Source organism: Phoenix dactylifera, chromosome 10, assembly GCF_009389715.1.
Source record: "Phoenix dactylifera cultivar Barhee BC4 chromosome 10, palm_55x_up_171113_PBpolish2nd_filt_p, whole genome shotgun sequence".
Lineage (NCBI taxonomy): Eukaryota > Viridiplantae > Streptophyta > Magnoliopsida > Arecales > Arecaceae > Phoenix > Phoenix dactylifera.
In genome coordinates this window covers 15462134-15486284 of record NC_052401.1, presented here as the reverse complement: position 1 = coordinate 15486284, position 24151 = coordinate 15462134, and the positions used below count along the sequence as shown (strand labels likewise).

Genomic DNA, 24151 nt, shown 5'->3' with positions numbered 1-24151 from the left:
AGATACATTCTTCTTTAATCATTCTTTTCTATTGTTGAATTTCAGATTTTAATGATAAACGTGAATAAAACTGAAATTCTATGATATCGAGAGTGTAGAGTAATCTAGCATTATTCAAAATTTGTAGCAATTACTCTTTCTAATCCTTCAAGAACAAGTTATGCTTTATAGGACTATTAATCAGAAAATGATTCATTTGAAGCTCAGTTTCTTTCAAAAGCATTTACATTTTCTTTCTTTTAATAATCAATTGAGTGAGCTGAAATATTTCTAGCTTTAAGATCATTCACTCTATATATATATTCTGATGGAAGTCTTTAAGAATGTAGGAGAGAAAAACATATAGATGATCATTGGGGTATATATATTTATAGAACTCAATTTCTTAACCATAGTTTTTCAGCAATGTATACATGAAACACAATAAATCTTTTTAATATCAAAATAAAATCATATATTTAGAAATTTTTGTTTGCAATCAAGATCATCGAAAGACACATCATTTGGACCAATATTAGTACACTTTGAAGATAAGAAATGATATGTTTCGGATGCGTATCGGAGCAATCAACCAAGGCATCAAAATTAATTCTGTTTTTCTTAAATTAAGATTTTATTTAGAAATCATATTGAGTTTAAGCGTTTATACAAAATCATATTCTGAATTTCATAAAGATTTTCAATAGAGGCTTTCAAAGTCATAATTTGAGATATGTATCTTCCACATTGTAGCTCATCTTAAATCATTACGATTGAAAACACATATTTCAAACATATAAGAGCATATTTAGAATATTTGTATTTATTATTGAGTTTTGATACAAAATGGAGGATATTTTAACAAGTATTAGGATATTATGTATCAAAGTTAGGCAAGTAGAAAGATAGATCAAGATCAATTCATTTTGCCTAAATAGAGATATCTTTCTTTTCTCCTTTTTACAAATTTATTCAACTTTCAGTTTTTAAAGATGATTGTGAATGACAAATCTGAAATTTCTTTTCAATAATACCCAAAAACAATTTTATGCAGTATTTCAAACATTCAATCAAATTATCCAAGCATGGATTATTACAACATATTGAGAACCCATAATTCAAAACATCATGCCACATGCAAAATATATTATATGTTAACTCATGCATTGAAATATTAAGAACAAGCATGTCAAGGATCAAAATCAATTCTTTTCAAATAAACTCCCCCTATTAAATATAATCTTGCATTGATTTCATCCTTAAAGTGTGTTTTCAAGTGATTAAAAAATTTGACTTGATTCTTCTTATATACTTTCATTTACTTTGTCTTTCATTTTTACTTTCTTATGCTCTATACTCTATTTGCTCCCTATCCGGTGGAGTTGGAAGGGGCACGAGGTACTACCACTAGCCTCCCTCTTGTGCCGTCCCTGATATACCCTACACCGAATAGTTGGGTCAAATAGTGCCAGGTACTACCACTAGCCTCCCCATTGGCACCATCCCTATGATGAGCAATATAGAAAGGTTAAAATGTTCACTTCAAACTCTCCCTGTTTAAGTGTAATTAATTACGGATTTTATCCCTTTCACAAGTCTCATAAATATGCCAAATATATTATACTTGTTTTGCTTTTCCTTAAGATTGAAGTGTTTGCCTTTACTTAGATTTTACTTCTCTTGAATAATATCCATTTTCTTTTCTTTATCTCTCTCTCTTTTTGTTATTCTCAAGTAATTTATATGAAAGAGCAGAATAAAGAAATAATCTTATGTATCATATAGATGTATATCATGCAAACAACATTTTCATTGTGCTCAAGGATTCATAACTTCTCACAAGTTATTTTAAATCAAAATTTTAAGCATTTACTTGTGTATTTCATGGTTATGATATAGGCAAAGAAATATTTTAGTTTGAGCAAACCATGAAACAATTTCTAAAAGCATAAGTCAATTAATGCATATATAGACATGATATCTAGAAATTAATATTTAAAAATTTTAATCATGCCACAATAAGATTTAAGTTATTGACTTTGCTTAGCTAATTTATGAGAGAGGTATCTAAAATTACCGATTCATTCTGCATTCTTCAAGTCAAATACCTACTAGATTTCTTATGTATGAACTTTTGGCTGAAGAAGGTCCTCTCTCTTGTTTGCATGTGAATGTTTATTGTATCTTACATGGAGATATCCTTCAAGTTGAAATCTCTCATTTTCTTGCTCAAGGATCCTGCATTATTAACAAAATTCTTTTCTTTCTTGAAGAAAAGTCATCAGTTTCTTCAAGATACAAACCATTCATCCTACATATTTTTAACTAAATGACTCAATATAAGATATGACAATAGTTGAATATTGAGTCACTTTACTCAAGGGATTGCCTAAGTATAAGCAAGCACATATCACTTGAACTAAAGAGATAGTTTCATTAACCAAGATGGTTCAAGGACAAGCATGTGAGGTACTAGGAAGATTTATCAAGGTTAAATCAGTTTCTTATTTTCTAAATCAATTTAGTTTAGATTTTATTTGCTTAAGATAATTATCAACAAGACATGCTAGCTAAGTTTTAATCAACTTATCTTAAACAGTTGTTTCTATCAAAATTCAGATTATGATTTATTTGTTATCAATAAAATACGATTCATTAAAGTTAGAATGAAGTCTTTCATAAGGTCACATAATGAGCATACAATCTGGCCTACTAGCTGTATGATAAAATAATTATTCTATCATGCTTCAATACAGCTTTAAAACAATAGATCTACTTTGCTCATCCTTTTCAAATTCTACAAGATGGGGTCATAGACATACCTTCTTCATGCCAATCTTCTATGAGAGTTTTCTTGTGGACTAATTTGGTCAATGAAGATCCCCTTTCTTGTTTGTCTTAATTTGGAGTTTGAGAGAAGATGTTAATTCATTCATCATACATATTTCAAACTTACCTTGCATGAGCTTAGTAAAATCTTCATATAAATCCTCGTTTGTAGAACCAAAAGTGATATCATCGATGTATACTTTGAGCAAATAAGATATCACAAATTCTTCTTTTTGATGCATAGATTTATCACTATTACTTTCTATCAAAAAGTTACTCAAGCTTTTATATCATATTTTTGGTGCTTGTTCCAAATCACATATTGCTTTATCATATTTGTAATGAGTGTTTTCTACACATTCATTTGACAGAATATAAAGCTCATGAAGCAAGCAAATGATAATGGTGATCTTTACTTTTAATCATGCAAGAATTTCATCAAGATCTATTTCATCTTTTCTTGATTTAGTCTTTTAGTAGTCATCATTAAGTGCATTTCTGAAAAACTCAATTTGGTTCTAATTATTAACAAGTTTTCAGATTGTTATATGTAAAAGATTAACCATATACATATATAATTTGATTTTAGTATCTTGATAATAAATCATTAGTCTTATAAAGAATAAAATGAATTGATATTTCTACAACTAGAATCTTTTCTTTGAATGCTCTATATGCATTGCTTGTTGAATGATATCCAAAGATAAAAATATCTGTATCAGATTTGGCATTATTTTCAAAAGACCATATCAAGCATAATATAAACTACTGAAAAATATGAAAGATATGCAATAGATCATTTTCTATTTTTCAGAAGATCAAATGGAGTTTTCATCAAAATAGACCTAATAGAAACCATATATATGACAAGCAGTGATGATAGCTTTTAACAAAAAAGAATTAAGTAGATGACTATCATATAACATTGCCTTTTTCATTTCTTCAAGGATTCTATTAATCCTATTTTACTTATGGTGTTCTTGGTGCAGAAACAATTGTATTCAATATTATTTTCTGTGCACAACTTAATACAAAATTGATTTTCAAAACTATGCCATGATACTTCTTTATTTTCATAGTTTGCAAACCTTTTTCATTTGAACCCTTTTTGTGAGTTTGTGCCAATGAAGAAAATATTTCAATTTGAGTCCCAAGAACAAAACTAAAGTAAGCTTTTGAAAACTTAGTGATGGAAACAACATCTTTAGATTTAGAAATTGATTTTTGTTTGTTTCCTTAGTTAACATGCATAGTAAACTTTGACCTTTCAGAAGATACTCTACGTAAGCCAATGGCAAGGTCTTTTGAGATTAAGTACATACTAGCATGAGTTGATTTTATATGCCAAAGATAGTTTCTTTAATCTTGGTATTCATAGTGCATATATTCAAAGGCATACCAAGTACACATTCTCATATCTATGATCGATAAACAATAATGCCATGGATAAAAACTCTCAATCAAGCATATAGAGAATTCATAGAGTTATTCTTAATAAATTGATTAATCATTTAGCAACTTATCTAATAGTGAGTAAAGTATACTATAAAATGAAGTGATTTGATTATATTTCCAAAAGTATTTTCTATATCACAAAATTGATCAATACTTGCAATTCATATTTTAATCAAATCCTAAAGCAAAAATAATGATGAGATGCAAGGGTTACTGATTTCATTAGTATTATTTTTTAATTACTTTTCATAAGTATATTTTAAGTTTCATTTTTGACGTGTGTCTAGAAGACCCATTTGTATGAAAGTTCTATTTGTTCCATGGGTATCTTGGCACACTTACATCTACATCCTCATATTTTTATTTTGGGTACCCAAGCTTGCTTGGGTCCTTGAGAGTTACGACATATAGTTCCTTTTGGAACCCAAATTTGTTTAATTATAATTTCTTTACTACTTGATTTAACTATGTTAGAACGATAGGTAAAGTTGTTATGCCCATTCTTTTCATGTTTGAAATAAGTTATCTTATTTAATGGTTTGCTTGGCGAATTGATAACCTTTTTCTTTAGGGATTCATTGCTAAGTGAAGGAGTTAAGCCAAATTTGAATTTATCAAAATCAGCATGTTGGCTTTCAAACATCATTTTTAATCTTGCTGAACTTACAGTAAATTTGTTAATAAAAGACTTCAATTGGTTAATTTCTTCACTTAAGTTTTGATTTTCTTTAATTAAATTCTGATTTTTCTGAATCAATTGTTCTGAATTTAACCTTAAAATTTCATTTTCAGAATTTAGTTTGTCATGTATTTCAGCAATAGAATTTCTTTCTTTTGAAATTTTCAAATTTAGCTTTTTAAGATTTTTATTTTTCATAGCTAATTTTCTACATTCACCATACAAATCATGAAAAGCATTTAAAAGTTCATCATAAGAATATTCTTCTTGAAAATCAGTTGATGTAAAAGTGGATTCAGATTTTACCTTATCTTCTTTTGCCATAAAGCAAAAGTTAGTTACCTCTTGTAGTTCTTTGGAGCTAATATCATCATTGTTGCTCCTAACTTTCATTTTCTTGCTTGACTCTTCCTTGGTCAAAACTTTCTTTCTTTTTATCTCTTTCTTTCTTCCTTCTTGCTTCCTCTTCTTCTTTGTCTTTAGGAAGCTTTTGAATCTTTCGGTGTTTGGGAATGGATCCTTGTTTTCATCACCGAACTCTTTGTCTTTTGAACTGATCTGCCTCGGAGTCGACTCGGGCCTTGTTGGAGTCGACTCGGCTAATGTGGAGGATTCTGCAATCTCATTGTTAGTACGCAATTGAAGCACATGTGAGCTAATCTGAGATTTATCATAAATAATTGTTAAAGTATCCCAGATTTCTTTAGCAGATAAGCATGCAGAAATCTTATGAAATATAGATTCATGGATAGCACAATATAGAAAGTTCATAGCGTTAGCATTCAATTGTGCTAAGTCTTTTTCATTGATATTTTGAGAGAGTGTGTGAGGTCCATCTATAATGATATTCCATATTTTATAGTTTTGTGATTGAACAAAAATTTTCATTCTAGCTTTCCATTGAATATAATAAGTTCCATCAAACAGTGGAGGTCTGTTTATGGAAAGTCCCTCGGTAAATAATATGTTATGTGGGGTTGTCATAATCTTTAGCTCTAGTCGGTTAAGACTATAATTAATAAAAGAGCACCTGCTCTGATACCACTTGTTGCCCAGTAGATACAACCCAAGAGGGGGGGTGAATTGGGTCTTTTAAAACTTTTATACTACTTCTAAGACTTTTCAATTAATTATGCTAAGTTGTATAGATGCAAGATGGAATTTAAACTTAGCAACAGTATGATTTATTGAATGAGACTTGATTAAGTAAATTGAGTATGCTTTCAACTAAGGGATGCGTAGATAAGAGTTAAGCAAGCAATTTAACTAAGTAAGTGAGCAAGTTAGACAATGACAAAAAGCATCACAAACACAACAAACATATAGTGGTTCGGTGCACCCCAGCACCTACATCCACTCCCCAAGACCTCTTGGGATTTTCACTATAATCCTTTAGATTACAGCGGGTTGTTTTACAAGCTCACAACCCAACTTGTTGTTTTGCGAGATCACAACGAACTCGGTCGGTTTTCACAGGCTCACCGACTAGAACCAACCGATTGTTTTCCCGGGTTCACAATCAAACCCAGTTGGTTTTTCTAAAGGCTCACCAACCAAAACCTTACAACGATTGTTTTCCGGGTTCACAATCAACCCAGTTGGTTTTTCCAAAGAATCACCAACCACAACCTTACAACGTTGGTTTTCCCTTTGGCTCACCAACAAACCTTAACCCTTTGATTCAATCCCTTGATTGAATCAAGTTACAAGATCTTAGAACAAGAGTTTAAATCAAATACAAGCTTCTCACTTAAGCAAATATAGCAACTATAAATAAGTAAAGTAAAGAGAAGAAGCCCTCAAACTGATTCGTAGATGGAGGAACTCGGCTTCTTCTTCACTTGACCCTCTTCTGAAGTAGAGGATCACACAAGGCAGCACACAGTTGAAGAGGAAGCTTTGGGATTCACTTGGATGCTCTTCTTCTCTCTATTTTGCTTTGACTGGCCCTTTTGTGCTTTTGGGAGATTTCCCTTGTAATTTCTTCTAAATCTCTTCCCTAAATGTTCTCTCCCACTTCCATACCTTCTCCCCTAGCTCTCCTCTTGATTTTATAGCTTTTGATGGCGTGGAAACAAAAACTAGCCGTTAGAGACAAAAATAGAGCCGTTATGACCCGTCTGCACATTCTGACAATGTATCCGTTGGGCTCGGAGTCGACTCGCGCAATCTGGAGTCGACTCGGCTGTAGCAGGAGTCGACTCATGCTTTTCTGGAGTCGGCTCGGCAACTGTTCTAGATTTGAATTAAAGTGGTCTTCTCGACTGGGAGTCGACTCGACTTAACCCGGAGTCGACTCGCCAAAATCTGGAGCTGACCTTGCACTTTTGGAGTCGGCTCATCCCAAGGAATCCATAGATGTATTCTTCAACTTGGCTCACTCGAGTCGACTCGTGAATTCTGGGAGTCGACTCGGCGCTCAGAGGCCGAACTCCCGATCTTCTGTCTTTTGGCTCGTGCAGTCTTGGAGTCGACTCGCCTCTCAGTGTCCGAAATTTACTCTCTGACTTTTGCCTTGTTTTCCTTAGGAGTTGACTTGCCAGCCATCGGAGTCGACTCGAGTTCTTAATGAGTCGACTCGGCTCTCAGGGTCCAAAATAGCTTCTCTGTCTTTCTGTCTGTTACTCCCTGGAGTCGACTCGTTCTACTTTGGAGTCGACTCGGCAAGCATCGGAGTCGACTCGAATTCTTCAGGAGTCGACTCGAGGACTATTCTTTTGAATTTTCCTTTGAATTTGCTCCTCCAACTTGAATCCTTTGAACTTGAAACTTGGGCCAATAAATTGTAGCTTTCTTCCAACTTTTCTTGAGAGCTTTGGAGGCCTTCTTGTGTTCTTCCAACTTGCTATGTTCTTTGCAAAATAAATATTTTTCTCCTTGCAACACAAACATTAGTATTTATACTTCAAGATTTTGTAAGCATCAAAATCAATCTTTAAATCAATCTTTGGGTCATCATAATAAAATCTTTTATTTTCATAATAAACTCCTTATTAGATTAGAAAGATAGAAAGAAATAAGGATGGAAATGTCCGCTACACTTGAATCGGTTAGCAAGTGGATTGCACTTTTGCCTATTTGAGAGGTGGGAAGGAAAGAGTTTTGGCAGCAAATAGAGAGCAAGGTGCACAGAAGTCAGCGAAGGAGTGGTTGGTCACTTGGTCAGTGGTAGCGTGGAGACCAACTAAGCGGCCTTAATAAGCAGTGGGATCCTGCGCAACTACGAAGAGTTCTGATTTTTGTATCAAACTTTTATATTGATTGATAATATCATGTGCAGATAATATGTGATGTAGGGAATTTCATGCAAAGGTTGATAGTAGCATTTTTCTTGACAAATTGAGTTAAGCAATTACCTGTATTAGAAAGCTTGATGGTACAACTGAATATGAAATGCATTTTATTTTTCATAAATTCATTTTTAGAAAGATTGAGATGGTTCTCTATTTGGAGGGTATTTTTTTTCCTTTAGGATGAAAAATTAAGTTGTGTTATAAAAACTTTGATGCCTTACTTTATTAGAACTTAATCCAAATAAAATCATGAAGCTCTCACCTTCAACAAATATCTTTTTGGGCTTTCTATAAGTTATCCTATTGAATAAATAAGAAAGAATAATTAAAGGAAAGGAATAAAAACATTGAACTAATGAATGTAAATAGTAATGCCTTCCATCTTTGACCTTAAGAAATATTGCAAAATTTTAAAAATTGAGGCTAGTGATCATGATCGATTGTCGAGGCCATGATACTAGATGAAAGCATTGGATTTGGATCCTATTTTTTTCATTAATTAATGACGGAAAGGAAACACCATATTGTTTTGTTGGTATTTCATCTAAAGAAAATAGAGGAAATCATTGAATTTAGTTTTATAAGCAACATCACAATTAGCCAAAGTTGGATACATATGATGATCATCTACTATGTGCTTCGTTCTTTTGAACTAATCACATGCATCGCTCTTCAATTTAATTCTACTTATTCATTGAGCTTCCTTGTGAAATATCTTCCCCCCTTCTTCTTGGTGAAGCAGAAAGTAGATTGACTGGTTAGCATGAGTATGTAAACAACTTATGGCACGAACAAAAAAATAAAGAGCTTGTTGCCCAAGGTGACAAGCCAAGAGGGGGGGGGGGGTGAATTGGTTTCTTCTTTACTTTAGTGCTTTTAAAACTTTCTTAGTTAACTGCGACGGATGCTTACTTAGGTTATTAGAGTGAGTTAAACTAATGCAAGAATAGAAAGTAAAGCAAGAGAGAATGAAAGCACAAACACAATCCAAACACAACAATATATAGTGGTTCGGTGCTCTCCTTAGCACCTACGTCCACTCCCCAAGCGTACCCTTGGGAATTCACTATAATCTCGCGGATTACAGTTGGATTGTTTTCCGGGCTCACAATCCAAAAACCTTGTTGGTTTTACGGGATCACCAACGAATCTATACAACTTTGGTTTTCCGGGTTTACCAAAAACCTTTGTTGGTTTTGCGGGCTCACCAACGAACCTTTACAACTTTGGTTTTCCGGGTTTACCAAAAACCTTTGTTGGTTTTGCGGGCTCACCAACGAACCTTTACAAAGTATTCAAACAAATGAAAAGAAAAGATTTAAACTCCTAAATGAGCATATAGAACAATATGAGCAATGAAGAAGAGTTAGAAAGAAATTATCGCTTTGAAGTCGCTTGGCTCTTCTTTGTCAAGGAAGCTTCACTCTTCAATGGGGGAAGGAGCTCTTGATGCCTCTTTGAATCTGCTCAATCCCTTTCTTTGATTTTTGAATGAAGCTCTTGATGAAGAAGATTAGGGCTCTTTGGTTTTCTTGTGTATTCTTTGATTTCCCACTCAAAAGTTGTTTATGCTGATGAATAGTGCCCCTTTAAATAGTTTTCAACCTTCCTTGGACAAGCCCCATTCGTCAGATTTGAAAAACTAGCCGTTACATGCCTTGGGAAGGACAAAAAGTACATCTGCAGAACTAGCCGTTACTGTTCAGCCCGTGTTTGGGTCGGCTCAACCTGTCCTTGGGTCGACCCAACCTGTCCTTGGGTCGACCCAACTTGGCCTTGGGTCGACTCAAACATTCCTTGGGTCGACCCTCTCAGAGAACACAGAAACATGAATTTCAAACTTCCTTCACTTGGGTCGACCCAACCATTCTTTGGGTCGACTCAAAGTTCACTTGGGTCGACTCAACTTCTTCTTGGGTCGACCCTCTCAGTAATTCCAGAGAGCCATTTTCTGTCTGTCTTTCTGTCTTCCATTTGGGTCGACCCTCTCAGGGTTTGGGTCGACTCAAAGTTCACTTGGGTCGACTCAACTTCTTCTTGGGTCGACCCTCTCAGTAATTTCAGAGAACCATTTTCTGTCTGTCTTTCTGTCTTGTCTTTGGGTCGACCTTCTCAGGGTTTGGGTCGACTCAAGCTTGGGTCGACTCAACCACTGTGTGGGTCGACCCTCTCAGTAAATCCAGAGAGCATTTTTTCTTTGCATTTTGAGGTTCTTTGGAGGTTGGGTCGACTCATGCCTACCTTGGGTCGACCCAACTCACTGTTCATTTGTGCTGTTTTTGCAGGAGTGTGCCAGATGATTCCTTTAAGTCCCGGGGTCGACCCAATCAACCTATGGGTCGACTCAATTCACACTTTGCTGCATTCTCAAGATTAGATCCATCCAAATGAACAAGACCATATATATATTTTCAATTAAACAAATATACTGAGAGCAATGAACTTATAAATGAAGTATCAATTTTAACTTATAGCATACTCTAGAGAATTGCTTGTTAATCATCAAAATAACACTATCATCCTCAATCTCCCCCTTTTTGATGATTACAAAATAAAGAATATAAGCCTATTGATACTTGTCTTTAAAATCAGTTTATAAAAGGGATTGAATTTCAGAATTTCAGCTTTTAATATATATAAGTGAAATCTCCCCCTATATCATTCAAAATTTGCCAATTTGATTTTTTGAATGGCTCCCCCTTTCATTTATAATTCATTAGCAATGAAACTTCAAAAATTTGAGATAAAATATGAGTTTCAGCTTATGTATCGGGGTGAGAGAGGAGCGTGCCAAATTTTGAATTTATATGTGCCAAATTCTGAATTATGATAGAAATTTTTGATTTGATGGTTTTCATTGTTACAAATTGCTCCCCCTTAGATATATAAGCTTTCTTATATGATTTTCAATTTGTTTGCCCATTTATTTCTCTTTTCTTTTCATAACTTCTTTACTCACTCTTTCTCACAAAATTAATATTTTTTTTTTTTTAAAACACTATCTTTTCTTCTCCCCCTTTATATACTCTTTTCTTCTCGTTTCCTTTATATACTCTTTCCTTCTCTTCTCCCCCTTTTTGTTATCATCAAAAAAACATATATATGGGAAAAGATGCAATAAAGAACAAACTTCAGACTTCATTGATCAAAATAGGAACATTTTCATACAATAATGCCCAAAATAAAGATAAGTACAATGTTCCTCAATCAAGATTTAAAGATATAAGGCAAAAGCAAGATACATATGAGAAAAAGCAAGATACATATGAGAACTAGATTTCTAGCCTAGGCTTTAAACATAGATACTAAGATCAGCCTAGGGGGAATCTAATGGCTGGGATCTAGTCCTCATCCTCCTAGTATACGTGGCGAGGGGAGGTCGAGCCTGGTGAGACTGAGTCTGGCGTGGAGCACGTCGAGCTGGATGACTCTGTGCCGATATCTCTGACTCAGCAGCCTGTGGCACAGATGGTCCATGTGTCTCCCTCTCTCTCCGGAGTGCTCCAATCTGCTGCCTCAGATCACTGATATCAGCAGACATGACATCCAACCGGGCGTCTAATCGGCTCGTGAGCCCGTCAGTAATAGTCCTCGCCTGAGCTGACATGAGCTCTGTCATCCTGCTCCAGAAGTCATCCGTATCTGTCGGAGGAGCAGATGACGATGGTCCAGCCTCTGAGGGTGCAGTAGGATGATCCATAGGCTCCTCATCCTCACCCTCTGGTGCCTCTCCCTCTGGTGCTTCACCCTGAATGCCTGCGCCAGTATGTATCCACTGCCCGTTCACTTTCTCATAACCCATGCGTATGAGTGACCGTGCAGTGTACGTGTCTGTGGGTTGCAGATTCTTGAATGCTTCCTCCTCGAGAGGTAACCCGTGCTGACGGAAGATCAATGTAAGTATCATGCCATAAGGCAATGATACCCTGTTGCTGCTTATTACCTTTCTCATTTGCCTCAATATCATGGCCGGAAGATTTAGGGGAATCCCCCTAATGATGCACTCCATAACTGCAAGATCTCGTTCTGAGATGAGATCGAATCTCCCGGTCTTCGGAAATAAAATTCTATTTATCATATTAAGCAACAACCTCATCTCGGCCGAAAGAGAACTAGCTATTACCTTCTGAGAGAAATCGAAGTTCTCATTTTCCATGATCAGCTGAAGAGCTCTCATTTTGTTATCTGATCTTTCCGGAATAGCTCCCGTGCAAGGTAGGTGTAGAAGCTCACTCAAGCTCTTCTCGGATACACGGATCCGAACCCCTCTAACATCTGAAACAAGCCCTCCCATACCAGTCTTGAGGAAGGCGTAGAATTCTTGGACTAACCCGGGGTATATCACCACATCAAGGGAGCAAAGATACTCCCATCCTTGTCTTTGGATCCATTCCCAAATTCGAAATCCTTCTTGGTTGAAAAACTCCGAATGGATCCTTCTTCCGGTAGTAACCGGCCTCCCCGCAAATCTTGCAAGGAGCACTGAGGGGGAAGGAGGAGGAGGGACCTCCGCACGTGCCTCACGCGGTGGAGACACGGGAGAAGGCTCGGTAGGGCGCCTTTCCTCTTGTTGGACTCGGCTCACTCTTCCGGATCTTTTGGCTACGGCTCGTTTGGGACCCATTTCTCCAAGATCTTAAAGAAATCTACTGTTTGGAGGAGTCTAGTGGAGATTGGAGAGTGGGGACAAGGATTTTCGGAAGAAGACAAAGGGCAAACAGTGCCCTAGATGAGCTCTCGGGCCCCCTTTTAACAGTGGGGTCCCGACGTTGGGTCGACTCAAGAATTTTCTTGAGTCGACTCAACGTTGGGTCGACCCTTGTTCTGGGTTGGGTCGACCCAAGTGCAGAACTTGATTTTCTCTTCCTTTTTGCTTCTAAAAAGTTTTCCTCGCTTTTAATCCTTATAAGCTCCTTATGGGACATTGATACATGAGTAAGAAATTTATAGACAACAAATTTGACTCATGTTTCATGGGATTTTTGAAGTTAGAAGAATGTATCATGAGACTACTAACTTCCTTTCATATTCATTCAATAAAAGGATCACATATACCTAATTCCCTTCTGAGCATACAGAATCTATCTTCACTCAGTGGTTTTGTGAATATATCGGCCAATTGTTTTTCCGTGCATATATGCTCAATGCATACATTTCCATTTTGCACATGATCCCTAATGAAATGGTACCTTATTTCTATGTGTTTGGCCTTAGAGTGCTGAACTGGATTTTTAGTGAGATTGATAGCACTCGTATTGTCACACTTAATAGGAATATTTTCTAGTTTAACACCATAGTCCTCTAGTTGTTGCTTGAGCCATAATACTTGAGCACAACAGCTACCAGCAGCTATGTATTCAGCTTCGGCTGTGGATAGTGCTACTGAATTCTGCTTTTTACTAAACCATGATACTAAATTGTTTTCTAAGAATTGGCATGTGCCACTTGTGCTCTTTCTATCTAATTTGCATCCGGCAAAATCTGCATCTGAGTATGCGAGCAAATCTAGACATGAGTCTCTCGAGTACCATAATCCAATGGTGGTGGTTCCTCTTAAATATCTAAGGATCCTCTTAACTGCACTTAAATGTGACTCCTTAGGATCCGATTGATATCTAGCACATATCCCTACACTAAATACAATGTCGGGTCTACTAGCCGTAAGATAGAGCAAGGATCCAATTAGTCCTCTATAGAGCTTAATATCTACACTTTTCCCTTTTTCATCCTTGTCTAGCTTATTAGTGGGATTCATTGGAGTGCCAATTCCCTTATGATTTTCATTACCAAACTTCTTCAGTATTTCCCTTGTATACTTAGTTTGATGAATGAAAATACCTTCTTTGGTTTGTTTGATTTGTAATCCTAAAAAGAAGCTTAATTCTCCCATCAAACTCATCTCAAATTCTCCATGCATTAAATCAGCAAATTCTTTGCATAGAGTATCGTTAGTGGCACCAAAGATTATGTCATCTACATATATTTGTACCACTAGTAGATTTTTGTCCTTTCTTTTGAGAAATAGAGTTTTATCTACATTTCCTCTACAAAAGTCATTATCAATGAGAAACTTACTTAGTCTATCATACCAAGCCCTAGGTGCTTGCTTTAATCCATATAATGCCTTATGCAATTTAAACACATGATTTGGTAATTCATGATTTTCAAATCCTGGAGGTTGTTCTACATATACTTCTCCTTCAATAATACCATTTAAAAATGCACTCTTCACATCCATTTGATATAATTTAAAGTCCATAAAGCATGCAAATGCTAGAAGTAATCTTATAGCTTCTAATCTAGCTACAGGAGCAAACGTCTCATCATAATCTATTCCTTCTTCCTGATTGTATCCTTTAGCTACAAGTCTAGCCTTATTTCTTATAACTACTCCATTTTCATCTAATTTATTTCTAAATACCCATTTTGTTCTAATTACTGAATTATGCTTTGGTCTTTCAGTTAATGTCCATACATTACTTCTTTTAAATTGATTTAATTCCTCTTGCATGGCATTTATCCAGTTAGTATCTTTTTCAGCTTCTTCATAAGTTTTAGGTTCTAATTGTGAAACAAAAGCAAGATAATCATTTAAATTCCTAAGAGAAGATCGAGTTCTTACCCCTTGAGATGGATCACCAATAATTAAGTCTTTGGGATGTCCATGTGCATACCTCCATTCTTTTGGCACGTCTTGGGGTTGTGGTGGCAGGCAATCTTCTCCCTTATCTTGATTTGGCACGTCATCTATATTCAACTTTTCAAAGTCTATAATTCCTGTATCATCATCAACAATACTTTCTTTCCTAGCAGACTCACTATCAGACTCATCAAATATAATATTGACCGACTCTTCCACTACTAAGGTTCTTTTGTTGAATACTCTGTATGCCTTGCTAGATGTGGAGTATCCTAAGAAGATACCTTCATCTGACTTGGCATCAAATTTACTTAAATCCTCCTTGCCATTATTTAAGATAAAACATCTACATCCAAATACTTTAAAATATTTTGCAGTTGGTTTTCTATTGTTCCAAAGTTCATAAGGAGTTTTCTTAGTTATAGGTCGTATTAAGACTCGATTTAGAATATGGCAAGAAGTGTTTATAGCTTCAGCCCAAAAGTACTTTGGAAGATTTGACTCGCACAACATTGTGCGTGCCATTTCTGCCAATGTCCTATTTTTCCTTTCAACAACCCCATTTTGTTGAGGCGTTCTAGGTGCTGAAAATTGATGTGATATTCCATTTTTAGTGCAGAATTCCTCGAAGTGTTGATTTTCAAATTCCGTGCCATGATCACTTCGAATTGCTACCAATGTGAGTTTCTTTTCATTTATGATTTTATTGTATAGTTTCAAAAATTCTGAAAATGCTTCATTCTTATGTGCCAAAAATAAAACCCATGTGTACCTTGAAAAATCATCTACAATAACTAGTCCATACTTCTTCCCTCCTAGACTTGTAGTTCTAGTAGGTCCAAATAAATCCATATGTATGAGTTCAAATGGTCTAGTTGTTGAGACTACATTTTTCGATTTGAAGGATGACTTAGTTTGTTTTCCCAATGAACATGGTCCACATATTTTGTCTTTTTCAAAAGTCAATTTTGGCACATCTTTTATTAACTCCTTCTTAACTAGTTTTGATATTAATTCCATACTAGCATGTCCTAGTCTTCGATGCCAAAGCCAACTAGTTTCATTTTTCTTTTCTTCATTAGTAATTAAGCATAAACCATTTTTCTTGCCTAATTCTTGAAGATCTACTAAATAAATATTCCTTTGCCTTTGTCCTACAAGTACAATACTATTATCTTTAGGATTTGTGATTATACATACAGATGCTTCAAATGTAACTTTAAATCCTTTATCACAAAACTGACTTATGCTAAGAAGATTATGTTTCAAACCTTTAACTAATAAGATATTTTCTATAAAAACAGATGGAGCAATGAAAATTTTACCCTTTCCAATGATATACCCTTTACCATTGTCTCCATAGGTTACTACTCCACCATTCTTTGGTTCCAAGGTGACAAATTGATCTTCGTCACCAGTCATGTGTCTTGAACACCCGCTATCTAGATACCAACTTTTTTCAACTTTGTCAGCTGCAAGACACACCTGCAATCAAAATCAAGAAGAAACTTTAGGTACCCAAACTAAGTTGGGTCCTTTAGGGTTAGTACTCCATGTTCCTTTTGGAACCCAAACTTTTTTGAATTTTATCTTTTGATTATTACTTGATTTGTTTTGACTAGACTTTCTAAAGTTACATTCATATGCTCTATGTCCTAACTTATTGCAATAATAACAAGTAATATTTTCATTTTTAGCTTTTACAAAAATATTCTTTAATAATTTTTGTTTCCTATTTGTTTTATATCCTAAACCGGCCTTATCATATACAGCTTTTTGGCTATCAAGAATCAAATTTAATTTGGTAGAACTAAGAGTAAATTTATCTACCAAAGTTTTATATTTTTCAGCATCTTCTTTTAACTTAATATTTTCAGCAATTAAGTTCTTGGTTTCATTTTCAAGTTTCCTACTTAATGTTTCGTAGTTATGAGACAGTTTTATCTTATCTTTAATGAGAGATTGATTTTCTTCTTTTAGAGCTTTGTTTTTATTAATTACTTTTTTATGTTCTTCCATGAGTTCTAAAAATGCATCATGTAATTCATCAACAGTAAAATCGCAGTTAAGTTCAGAATCTAGCTCATCGTTATTGGCCATATGACATATTTGGGCCGTGTCTTGATGATCTTCGTCCTCCGAACTTGATTCCTCACTCTCACTCCAATCGGCCATAAAATTCTTCTTTTTCAATTTTCTTGCCATCCACTTCAAATCTGGGCAATCTATCTTATAATGCCCGGGTTTGTTACACTCATAGCAAATGGGAGTTTTTTTCTCCTTTTCTTTGTCCTTACCCTTTTCTTTGCTTGAGTTACCTTTAATGAAGGGCTTCTTTTTATGGAATCTATTCTTACCTCTCATGAATTTTCTGAATTTTCTCCCAAGCACTGCCATCCCTTCTTCATCAATATCTTCATCATCATTTGAATCTTCCGATTCAGTTTGTTGTCTAGGGGTGGTAGTCTTTAGGGCAATAGGCTTTCTCCTCTTGACCTCATCTTCTGAATTTTGCCTCATTGTCAACTCATAGATCATGAGTGATCCTAGAAGCTCCTCTAACTGCAGTGTGTTGAGGTCCTTTGCTTCTTGAATAGCGGTTACCTTGGCCTCCCAATTCCTTGGTAGAGACCTGAGAATTTTACGCACCAAATCAGAGTTAGAATAAGACTTTTCTAAACTCTTAAGCCCATTTATAATATCAGTAAAACGAGTAAACATATCAGTTATGGACTCAGTAGATTCCATTTTAAACAGTTCATACTTGTGTACTAATATGTTTATCTTAGACTCCTTAACTTGATTGGTCCCTTCATGTGTGACCTCAAGTCTATCCCAAATTTCTTTGGCGGTGGTGCAAGTGGATATTCTATTAAATTCATTTACATCTAAAGAGCAATAAAGTATATTTACAGCTTTTGCATTTAACTGTGCTAATCTTCTATCATTTTCATTCCAATCCATTTCTGGTTTGGGTATGATAGTGCCCTCTATGTTAAGTGTGGGTGTGTGAGGTCCTCTAGTGATGATTTGCCATAGTTCATAATCTGAAGCTTGAATGAATATCCTCATTCTGGCTTTCCAATATGTGTAGTTTGTGCCATTAAATAGAGAAGGTCTATTTGTGGATTGTCCCTCACTCATTGCACATCCCACTTGGGTTGTCATGATCTTTAACTCTTGATTGTTAGATCAATGAGTACTATTAGAGCACCTTGCTCTGATACCACTTGTTGCCCAAGGTGACAAGCCAAGAGGGGGGGGGTGAATTGGTTTCTTCTTTACTTTAGTGCTTTTAAAACTTTCTTAGTTAACTGCGATGGATGCTTACTTAGGTTATTAGAGTGAGTTAAACTAATGCAAGAATAGAAAGTAAAGCAAGAGAGAATGAAAGCACAAACACAATCCAAACACAACAATATATAGTGGTTCGGTGCTCTCCTTAGCACCTACGTCCACTCCCCAAGCGTACCCTTGGGAATTCACTATAATCTCGCGGATTACAGTTGGATTGTTTTCCGGGCTCACAATCCAAAAACCTTGTTGGTTTTACGGGATCACCAACGAACCTATACAACTTTGGTTTTCCGGGTTTACCAAAAACCTTTGTTGGTTTTGCGGGCTCACCAACGAACCTTTACAACTTTGGTTTTCCGGGTTTACCAAAAACCTTTGTTGGTTTTGCGGGCTCACCAACGAACCTTTACAAAGTATTCAAACAAATGAAAAGAAAAGATTTAAACTCCTAAATGAGCATATAGAACAATATGAGCAATGAAGAAGAGTTAGAAAGAAATTATCGCTTTGAAGTCGCTTGGCTCTTCTTTGTCAAGGAAGCTTCACTCTTCAATGGGGGAAGGAGCTCTTGATGCCTCTTTGAATCTGCTCAATCCCTTTCTTTGATTTTTGAATGAAGCTCTTGATGAAGAAGATTAGGGCTCTTTGGTTTTCTTGTGTATTCTTTGATTTCCCACTCAAAAGTTGTTTATGCTGATGAATAGTGCCCCTTTAAATAGTTTTCAACCTTCCTTGGACAAGCCCCATTCGTCAGATTTGAAAAACTAGCCGTTACATGCCTTGGGAAGGACAAAAAGTACATCTGCAGAACTAGCCGTTACTGTTCAGCCCGTGTTTGGGTCGGCTCAACCTGTCCTTGGGTCGACCCAACTTGGCCTTGGGTCGACTCAAACATTTCTTGGGTCGACCCTCTCAGAGAACACAGAAACATGAATTTCAAACTTCCTTCACTTGGGTCGACCCAACCATTCTTTGGGTCGACTCAAAGTTCACTTGGGTCGACTCAACTTCTTCTTGGGTCGACCCTCTCAGTAATTCCAGAGAGCCATTTTCTGTCTGTCTTTCTGTCTTCCATTTGGGTCGACCCTCTCAGGGTTTGGGTCGACTCAAAGTTCACTTGGGTCGACTCAACTTCTTCTTGGGTCGACCCTCTCAGTAATTTCAGAGAACCATTTTCTGTCTGTCTTTCTGTCTTGTCTTTGGGTCGACCTTCTCAGGGTTTGGGTCGACTCAAGCTTGGGTCGACTCAACCACTGTGTGGGTCGACCCTCTCAGTAAATCCAGAGAGCATTTTTCCTTTGCATTTTGAGGTTCTTTGGAGGTTGGGTCGACTCATGCCTACCTTGGGTCGACCCAACTCACTGTTCATTTGTGCTGTTTTTGCAGGAGTGTGCCAGATGATTCCTTTAAGTCCCGGGGTCGACCCAATCAACCTATGGGTCGACTCAATTCACACTTTGCTGCATTCTCAAGATTAGATCCATCCAAATGAACAAGACCATATATATATTTTCAATTAAACAAATATACTGAGAGCAATGAACTTATAAATGAAGTATCAATTTTAACTTATAGCATACTCTAGAGAATTGCTTGTTAATCATCAAAATAACACTATCATCCTCAGAGCTAATTACAGTTCAGCCACTTAAGGTTAGGCCTGATTTCACTAAGCCCACCTATGGTTTAACCCACCTAAAGTCAATTCTGTCAGACTCTTTCGTGCTTCCTTACCCACCTTTGAAGTGAAATAGCATTGAGGGTTTCTTTTTCATATGATTTTGCGCAATTTTGAAACCTTGTTCTTCTCCAAATCTCAAAATGGAAGGTGTGTTTCTCCAAATCAAAAAAATTTCCACCAAATTGAAGCCTCCATTCTCCTAATCGAAGTGGAAAAACGAGCATGAAATCAACAAAGAGGTACGTTGCAATTTTTTTGATTTTAGATTTAATGAGATGAATCTTTTTGTTTTTAGAAAAGAGTTGTTTGGGGATTATGTTGCTTGTTTTCAAAATATCAAACTTGGGATTAGAAATTAGTCTATGGATATTACTATTTTATGAGTTTATGATTTTTTTCTTTCCGAGAGTGACGGCTTGAAATTTTTTTTTGCAGTGGTTGGTCCCATTTAACAGTGGTTGGATTAGTTCAAACGATTATACAGTGTTACCTTTGCATGTGAAATTGTTTATTACAGTGGTCGTTCCCATTTAGTAGTGGTTGGATTAGTCTAAATGATTATGCAGTAGCTCCTGTGTATGTGAAATTGTTTATTACAATGTTCAATCCTGTTTAGTAGAAGTTGGACTAGCTTAAATGATTAAGAAGTCAATACAAGACTTTACCATTTTAGTGGCAACTTTTTTATGGCAACTATCTAGAGTTGTCACTAATACTGTGCTTTTTGTAACATGTGTTCAAAGTTGTCACTAATGTTAACCTTTTGGTAGCGGTGATTCTTCTCGCCACAAAATATATAATATTACTGGTGACGGCATAAATAGCTAAAAAAAAGCCGCGACTAATGTCTCATTATTGTTGGCGGGTAAAAGGATTTTGACACCAAAATTACTTTTAGTGGCGAATATGAGACATCGCCACTAATAATAATATTTTTAGTGGCAGCTTGATTCAGTGTCGCTAATATTTATCGTAATAGTGATGGCAATGGATACATCACCACTAATACCATACTTAAGGTGACGATGATAGCATCGTCACTAATATTGTAGTTATTGGTGATAGCAAAATTCTACCACCACAAATACCATTAGCATTTATGGCGATATATGTGCATCATCATAACTAATTCCAAGGACACTAGAGGCGGATTCATTTGTCGCCACTAATATAATGCTCAAAAGAATTTTTTTCTCGTTTCTTAAATGTAGATTGAATTAATACGAAAGCGTTAGTATTAATGATTATTTTTTAGGTTTTACGCAATTGCTTTTTGATTATAACAACTTGTAAGAAAGAAAATTTTATTTTCACACCGGTAATTACTATTTTGAATTGACATAAAAATATTTCAAATTATACGTATCTTTTAAAATTTTACATAGTTTCCTTCTTTTTATGATAGATTATATTTTGTTTTGTACTGACCGATGTAAACTTTTTCAGTTGGTATATCTAGTATGATTATTAATGATGCGCAGAGGGTGTAGCTAGTAAGTACTAGGACCAACTAGACCATATCAAGCATCGTAGGAACTAGTAGATTCGGAATTGAAAACTAAGAGACTATACTAAAAGTATCAGAAAAACAAATGTTGGCAATCATGTGATTTTACAGTATAAAGTTTCTGATGAGGATCAACAACTTATTTTCAAGAGGATATACAACAGATACCATGCCAGAAGGTGGGATTCTTGGGTGGATAAAGACCTATCATAAGTCTAGATGGATATTTCCTTTAAGGAAAGATTTGGATGACGGCTACTTTTAGCTATCTGTAGAGATGGAAAGGATCAAAGGATAATGTCTTTTCTGGTGCAACAGCTGTTGTGGAGCAAGAAAACAAAGACTCTTGGAGTTGTTTCTTCATATCTTCGATGAAGATATAGGCAGGCCTGATGAGATTGGGATAGTATTCATATCAGATAGATAGAAAGTATATGTTTCTATTAGTTGCATCATATTTTTGCTATTCCTTAGTTTTGTTCTGTTTTACCTGCATACAATATTAATTACATGTCAGTGTCTAGTCCCTGCAATTGAGTAGCTTTTTCCTAGGGTGAAGTAGGAGTACTACTAAGACACATGTATAGTAATTTCAGGGAATTTTTCAAAGAGGAGTTGAAAGATGCAATGTAGAAAGCAGCCTGTGCAACCATTACCTTAGAGCATAGTATGCGGTACCCATCCAACCAGGTGGTACAGAGCATATCGGTCCGGTACCGGTATCCGGTACAGATGGCGTATCGATATTCCGTATGTCAAAAAAACTTTGTACCATAACCTACCGATATTGTGCTAGTATGACACTGGTACGAAGTCCGATACTGAGACGACGAACCTTACCTGAGAGTTTGAAAGGAGGATGGCATACATCAGAACTATTGATGACCCAAGGCCTACTTCAGCAGTAGGGCCAAGAGTGGCTTAAGAAGATCCCTCCACCCCAACGGTCCAAGGCCTACTTCAGCAGTAGGGCCAAGAGTGACTGCTTCCTCAATAACCTGAATGAGTAATTCAATGCCATGATTTAATATCCTGAATAAGCCTGCCTATATTGTCTACGTTGGAGTGGATTAGAGTTGGGTTGATGAAAAGATTTAATATCAAAAGACTTGGTATGGAGAGGTACGTTGGACCAATCTGTCCTAATATGCAGGACAAACTTGAGGTCCTAAAATTGAAGTCTAGGAATTATTATGCTACACTTGTAGGAAGGTTGAATTATGATGTGGATAATGGATATGAAAAATATGTAGTTGACTTGACTACAAGGTCTTGCACATGTAGGATTTGGGATCTCAATAGGATCCCTTGCAAACATGATGTGGCAGCCATTATCAAGGATCTGCAACAGCCAGAGAGCTATATCCACTCTTGTTACACCAAGGAGGTTTACTTAACCACATATCAGGAGATAATTCATCCAATGCCAAGCCAAAATAAGTGGATTGAAACTGGCTTGCCTGCTCCTATCCCTTCACATGTACATAGGCCTCTTGGCAGACCAAAAAATTTAAGAAGAGAAATAGAAGAATAAGACTGTAAGATATGGAAAATGGCATAAAGAAGAGTACAATTCAAGAGGGTGTAAAGCTAGAGTGATTGGGGAAACTATTTGGCAAAGGAGGATGAGGATTCAAAAGGAGAAAGTAGTCAGATTACATCCTGCTGAACTGCCATTTTACATTAAGACTGATTATAATAGTTGTTTATTCTATCCCAATTGCAAGTTATAATAGAGCAAAATTAGTGGCCCTTACCATAACAAAGGCAAAGCCACGACATCTTTCAAGGTCTAATCATTGTTAGCTAACAGCAGTACAAAAAATCTATTGATATAAAGCCTTGAGCTAGGAAAAGGCCCTAACCAAGAATCTGATTAATGTTGCAGCCTCCAAGAATATATGGAACAACAGCTTGGCTTAGATCACATATGTCACAAGGATCTCAAGTGGATTTTAAATCCTATTTCACTTGTATTGGTGTTTAAGTTGTATTAATGTTTAGCTTGTATGACTACAATGCAGGCTGCTGCAAGTGTGGGTAGAGGAACAGCTGCTGCAGTTGTTGGAGGTGATGCTAGTGGTAGAGGAAGAGGCTCTGGTAGAGGTTTTGGTTCAAGCACAGGTGGTCCAGTCAAGGGTGCATCAGGGAGAGGACTTTCATGAAGAGGTTCTTCAAGCAGAGGAGCATGCTTATTTTTAGGCATAAGAGCTTCTGCCGGGGGTCCTTTAGGATGTGCTTTAGGGAGTGAATGTTCAGGAACAAGTTCAGGAAGAGGCTTAAGCACACTACTTCAGGCAGTGGAGAAGGCAGACCACCAAAGTTTGTACCAATTGGTGGGAAAGGGAAGAAAACATAGTGATTATAGATTGCAATGCAATGTTTGGAACTTGTAAATGATTTTGTATAGAATGTAATGTTGTATGCAATTTTGTTTTGGTTTTGGAAAGTGATGTTGAACTTAGTTGTATGGAATGTAATTGCATATTGTAATACAATGATATCTGTCACGCCCCGAGCCCGAGGCGCGGCAGACGCCGCACGCTTGCACGGCAGGCCGCACAGGCGTGCAAGGCAGCAGATCACATCAAGGCAAATACGGATGCTTAAAAATGACATAAATTTTAACTTGTTCAAAAGCAGTCTTACAAAATTTCAAAATAGCATATGCCAGCATAATTCAAATGTCCAAACTAATCTAACTAAAAGACCGATAACTGAAGGAATCGTCGGAAAATCTAACGCACTCCCCAATCCCGTGCGATCAAGCCTTTGGATCTGAAAAATAGAG

At 36.2% G+C, this 24151-nt stretch overlaps 1 protein-coding gene across 4 annotated transcripts in view; it reads left to right on the top strand.

Annotated features, from left to right (window-relative positions):
- Nucleotides 1–23861, top strand: part of LOC103723184 (cell division cycle 20.2, cofactor of APC complex-like) — a 49930-nt gene extending 26069 nt beyond the window's left edge. Inside the window, exons 7-8 of one of the 4 annotated variants that reach the window (XM_039131069.1) lie at nt 20001–20092; nt 23385–23484. The gene's annotated coding sequence lies outside the window, so the exon portion shown is untranslated. The other 3 variants (XM_039131068.1, XM_039131066.1, XM_039131070.1) reach the window with 3 other exon arrangements.
- The last annotated feature ends 290 nt before the right edge of the window (nt 23862–24151 follow it).